This window comes from Lissotriton vulgaris, chromosome 3_1, assembly GCF_964263255.1.
Source record: "Lissotriton vulgaris chromosome 3_1, aLisVul1.2, whole genome shotgun sequence".
In the NCBI taxonomy this organism is placed as follows: domain Eukaryota; kingdom Metazoa; phylum Chordata; class Amphibia; order Caudata; family Salamandridae; genus Lissotriton; species Lissotriton vulgaris.
The window spans coordinates 1,857,445,898-1,857,451,868 of record NC_141689.1 but is presented as its reverse complement, the minus strand read 5'-3'; the positions used below and the strand labels follow the sequence as shown (position 1 = coordinate 1,857,451,868).

Sequence of the window (5,971 nt, the reverse complement as noted above, 5' to 3'; positions counted from 1 at the left end):
CTCAATAAACCCTTGTCCTTGTGACAACTTCTCTGAGCAAGACACTCTTCACATAATGTTTTTCTGCATTCATTATGACTCCTTGCGCAGGAAGTTCATTTTCCCCCTGCTAAGAGGCCATAATTTTGTGCAAGTAAGGCCAGCGCTGACTTATTTACAAATGCTAGCCTCTCCTATAGTCTGTGTCGGGTTGGCAAGTTTCTTAATTGGGGCTATTAGACATAGGAATAGGTTTTCGTCGAGTTAGCCTTTATGGATTACATGGCAGCATAAATATATTTTTTTCCTAAATAATGTAATATAGTCTTAATGAGACCATATACTCGCTCCCAGTACCCTGCTTATTATTAATATGATTGCTTTTAATTTACCTGCCACCAATTAAAGCTAACATAGGGCTATTTTTACCATGTAATGTTGTAATTTTTATCACTAGGATGAAGTGTGTCATAAAGGACTGACATTTTTATATGAATATTTCTCGTATGAATCTCGCAATGATGTTTTTCTTAAACTGAATGTCTCATCCCTTTTTATGACGGTCTGTTTTTAACCGGCTGTTTTTGGGTTTCGCCTGCCGAAGGCTGCGCTCTGCGCAGCTTTTCGGCGCAGGCGAAATCCTTTGCTTACAATAAGGACTTCGGGAACGTCCCCCGGCTCCCATTGGCTAGCTCCATAAATGGAGGCTAGCCATTGGGTGCCGGATCTGTCCGTCAAGGCCAGACCAGATTCGGGGGCGTTCCCGTGATTTTTTCCCTCTCCGCCTCTGCGATGACGTCATCGCGGCGGTGGGCGGAGTTTCGTTTTTTTGGGGGGGGGGTTTGTTTTTGTGTCATTTCATGCCGACCACGAGCCCAGGTGACTGCTTGTCTTACTTAGCTAGTGCAGTCATGGATAAAAACAAGCTGGTGCAGAAAGCCAAACTGGCAGAACAGGCCGAGAGATACGATGAAATGGCACAGAACATGAAGAAGGTAACGGAGGAATGTAGTGAAAGTGGATTGTCCAACGAGGAGCGGAACCTTCTGTCTGTTCCTTACAAGAATGTGGTAGGAGCTCGTAGGTCATCGTGGAGGGTCGTTTCTAGTATCGAGCAGAAAACGGAAGGCAGTGAAAAAAAACAACAAATGGCCAAAGAATGCAAGAATGTGGTAGGAGCTCGTAGGTCATCGTGGAGGGTCGTTTCTAGTATCGAGCAGAAAACGGAAGGCAGTGAAAAAAAACAACAAATGGCCAAAGAATACCGGGAGAAAATAGAGACCGAGCTAAGAGAGATCTGCAATGATGTACATTTCTTTCATTAGCACTGTATGGGAGGATATATATTTTTTTTTGGGGGGGGGGAGGCGGCGAGATGCTGAATGGCATGTGTGGCCTGCAGAATCGTTGATTTTGTTGAACACGAAAAATGTGCCTCCTCTGTCACTTAAATTAAATATGTATCATCTACTTCAGAGCTTCGTTGGGGCCATGCCCTCACCATCTCGTTGGCTGCTCTCCTTGTTCTTTCTCTGGGTCTACCAATCTGCCCTCGATCCCCGCTGCTCCCTCCCCCCCTCTCCTCATACATCTGCCATTTGCCCGTTCACAAGCCCCTGCCGCTGTGAAGTGCAACAAAAAAAAGGTGTGCTCAAATACAGTGCGTCATCGTTTCAGGTCGTATTTTTCAGCCTGTCGTGGTGGGTTCACATTAGATTGACGCGCTGCGCCCCAGGAGACCAGCAGAAAGTACAAGTGCCGACCCCCAAATATCTGCTAGTTCCCTAGGCGTATGCTCTGACGGCTAAATTACTTAAAAGCGGATGCCCTTTGCGCTGTAGCTTCCCATCTGTTACCACCCCTTAAGGGTTCACTGGTGACAGCTGGTGTTGCAGCGCACGGGGTCAAACCCTGAAAGGGCCAACTAACACTTTCAGCCTTCAAAGGTCGGCATGCTGAGTACTAAGACACTGCTGGGTAGAAATAACACCTGTTAACCACAGTGCTTAGAAGTGGCGCAGCAATTGAGTGCTACACAGAATCGGCATCCCGAAACCCGGACAGGTAAAGTCGCACATAAAAAATTATAAATACAAATAATATTAACATATTAGATGGAACTGAAAGAGCACCGTCATAACCCCGACACACAGAATATATTATATGATCCTGGACAAATCACTTTATTTTCTGCACCTAGTTCCTTTATCTGGCCAATCTGTTAGCGCTTATATATTGCAAAATTCCGACATTGGGCGCTACACATCAATTGCACATTTACTAAAAGGAGAGGGGGGGGGCATTTAACCATTTAGAAAAACAGGCACAACTTTGCTGCATAGCGAAACCGACCCCATTTGCTACTAGCAGCAATTATCAGGGTTGTAGTAATTATGCGGTAATGAAAATGCGGCGTTAATCTGCCCTCGATCCCCGCTGCTCCCTCCCTCCCCCCCCTCTCCTCATACATCTGCCATTTGCCCATTCACAAGCCCCTGCCGCTGTGAAGTGCAACAAAAAAAAGGCGTGCTAAAATACAGTGCGTCATCGTTTCAGGTCGTATTTTTCAGCCTGTTGTGGTGGGTTCACATTAGATTGACGCGCTGCGCCCCAGGAGACCAGCAGAAAGTACAAGTGCCGACCCCCAATTGTCTGCTAGTTCCCTAGGCCTGTGCTCTGACGGCTAAATTACTTAAAAGCGGATATCCTTTGCGCTGTAGCTTCCCATCTGTTACCACCCCTTAAGGGTTCACTGGTGACAGCTGGTGTTGCAGCGCACGGGGTCAAACCCTGAAAGGGCCAACTAACACTTTCAGCCTTCAAAGGTCGGCATGCTGAGTACTAAGACACTGCTGGGTAGAAATAACACCTGTTAACCACAGTGCTTAGAAGTGGCGCAGCAATTGAGTGCTACACAGAATCGGCATCCCGAAACCCGGACAGGTAAAGTCGCACATAAAAAATTATAAATACAAATAATATTAACATATTAGATGGAACTGAAAGAGCACCGTCATAACCCCGACACACAGAATATATTATATGATCCTGGACAAATCACTTTATTTTCTGCACCTAGTTCCTTTATCTGGCCAATCTGTTAGCGCTTATATATTGCAAAATTCCGACATTGGGCGCTACACATCAATTGCACATTTACTAAAAGGAGAGGGGGGGGCATTTAACCGTTTAGAAAAACAGGCACAACTTTGCTGCATAGCGAAACCGACCCCATTTGCTACTAGCAGCAATTATCAGGGTTGTAGTAATTATGCGGTAATGAAAATGCGGCGTTAATCTGCCCTCGATCCCCGCTGCTCCCTCCCTCCCCCCCCTCCTCATACATCTGCCATTTGCCCATTCACAAGCCCCTGCCGCTGTGAAGTGCAACAAAAAAAAGGCGTGCTCAAATACAGTGCGTCATCGTTTCAGGTCGTATTTTTCAGCCAGTTGTGGTGGGTTCACATTAGATTGACGCGCTGCGCCCCAGGAGACCAGCAGAAAGTACAAGTGCCGACCCCCAATTGTCTGCTAGTTCCCTAGGCGTGTGCTCTGACGGCTAAATTACTTAAAAGCGGATGCCCTTTGCGCTGTAGCTTCCCATCTGTTACCACCCCTTAAGGGTTCACTGGTGACAGCTGGTGTTGCAGCGCACGGGGTCAAACCCTGAAAGGGCCAACTAACACTTTCAGCCTTCAAAGGTCGGCATGCTGAGTACTAAGACACTGCTGGGTAGAAATAACACCTGTTAACCACAGTGCTTAGAAGTGGCGCAGCAATTGAGCGCTACACAGAATCGGCATCCCGAAACCCGGACAGGTAAAGTCGCACATAAAAAATTATAAATACAAATAATATTAACATATTAGATGGAACTGAAAGAGCGCCGTCATAACCCCGACACACAGAATATATTATATGATCCTGGACAAATCACTTTATTTTCTGTACCTAGTTCCTTTATCTGGCCAATCTGTTAGCGCTTATATATTGCAAGATTCCGACATTGGGCGCTACACATCAATTGCACATTTACTAAAAGGAGAAGGGGGGGGGGGCATTAAACCGTTTAGAAAAACAGGCACAACTCACCTGCATAGCGAAACCGACCCCATTTGCTACTAGCAGCAATTATCAGGGTTGTAGTAATTATGCGGTAATGAAAATGCAGCGTTTTCTGCATAATTATGGATTTGCCACATTCTGCTGTACAATTATCATTTTCGACAAGCATAGATTCTAGCTCAATCGATTCAAAAGTTACTGAAACTCGAGATGCCACTTCAAAGGTTAACTGGTCACCTTTTAGTAGCAGATTGGCAAAATTATGAACCGAATGTATAGCAATGAGCGGAAACTTCTGAACAGACAATACTACTGGTTGTTACAAAGACAGCAACGCGAGATTATAGTGACACAATGTGCCGCCTTATGCCATATAATGTGCCTTTTCTTGCAAAAAAAAGGCGACTGGAATTATGCGGCAAATCCACATAATATCAATGCCCCGGCTAGAAATCAGAAAAACATATACCACAAACGGTACTGTAAAAAAAGTATATATATACTCCTAGAATGCGTCTATCACGAATCACTCCTACAGAATACGGTGCATTGACACGAAAGGGTAGAGACAGACAGACACCTGATCTGTCCGGCCCCAGGCGACTGCCACTTAAACAATAGGACACCTGCTCCAGTCCTGGAATCCTGTCCGGGTCTTTCAGCATTAAACCTGGTCCTCGCTCGCTCCTTGAACACGCACAATTGTTTGCATGCTCAAAGTTTGATAGAAACTTTAATCGCTGACCACGCCTCTACTGTTTAAATATGTCATTGCTAAATTAGACTTTGGCATACCACACCAGGCTAGTCAATATCCAAAACAATAACATATTTTTAAGAGGAAATCACGAATGTGCCTGTTTTTCATCGTCTAATGCCCTCAATATTTTTTAGGAGAATGAGCAGTTTCAGTCAGCGCGTCCAATCCTCTTCTGGTGTCCGCTGTCCTAGACATGTTCCTGATTAGAGTTGTCACATGTTGGCAAGACAACAATAATGTGCGTCCTCCATGTGCCACGAAGCAGCAACGCAACTAATTGGTCAAACGGGCATTATTCGCGAGGGCGCTCCTTATAAATGACCGTAGTGATGCAATGCTATCATTTCGCGAGACTACGCGTGATGCCGGTGTTTATCACGCGCACCTGCCCGTGTCTTACGAATAAGTCTGCTTGAGTTATCACCAGCCCTAACTCACGTAACCAGAGGTCTGACCTCCCCCTGGAAGCTGCGGCTTGGATTTCACCCTTTGATCTGGCGCCTCCTGCTGATTGGCCAGCGCCATAGCAACAGGCAGCTTTTTGTCATTTAACTATGCAAGGGCATTCGCAAGTCCAGAACGAGGCATTGTGAGCCTCAATATAGAAACTCTATCCCAAAAGTAATTGTAGACGACGGGCTTTGTGAGTTGTTCGGCTGACAAAAGACACAGGCAGAGAAGGAAGCAAGGGTCCACGAGTTTTCAGGGCCCACCCCGTTAAAACTCAATACTGTGGAAGAAACTAAGCACCGAGTTTTTTTATTTAGTGCATTTTTATATAGCGCGGACATTACCCACTCTGTGTGGGTGTGTGTGTGGGGGGCTCTGTGTGGGTGTGTGTGTGTGGCATTTGCGAGAGATTAAGCTATTGACATTGGAAATGACAGTGCGATTTATTTATCTGTTTTCAAAACCAACACATAAATAAAAAATTTGTCATTTACAATGCCAATAGCTCTAACTTTTCCAAAGGCGAAACCATTGCATTGTAAATGCTTGTTTTAAAAGCGATGTGTTGTTTATGAATTTCATATTGATATGAACTTTAGATCGATTATCCCACTGTGCCATGGAGTAACAGTTTATCTGTCTTTTTTGCAACATCTCTGTTTATAACTATCAAAAAGGCGGAACACTGTTTTCTCTGTTTACATTTTTAATAGTCTT

General features: G+C 45.1%; 1 pseudogene; it reads left to right on the top strand.

Annotated features, from left to right (window-relative positions):
• The first annotated feature begins 890 nt into the window (after positions 1-890).
• Positions 891-1,304, top strand: LOC147728546 (14-3-3 protein zeta pseudogene; annotated as a pseudogene).
• Positions 1,305-5,971: the final 4,667 nt, after the last annotated feature.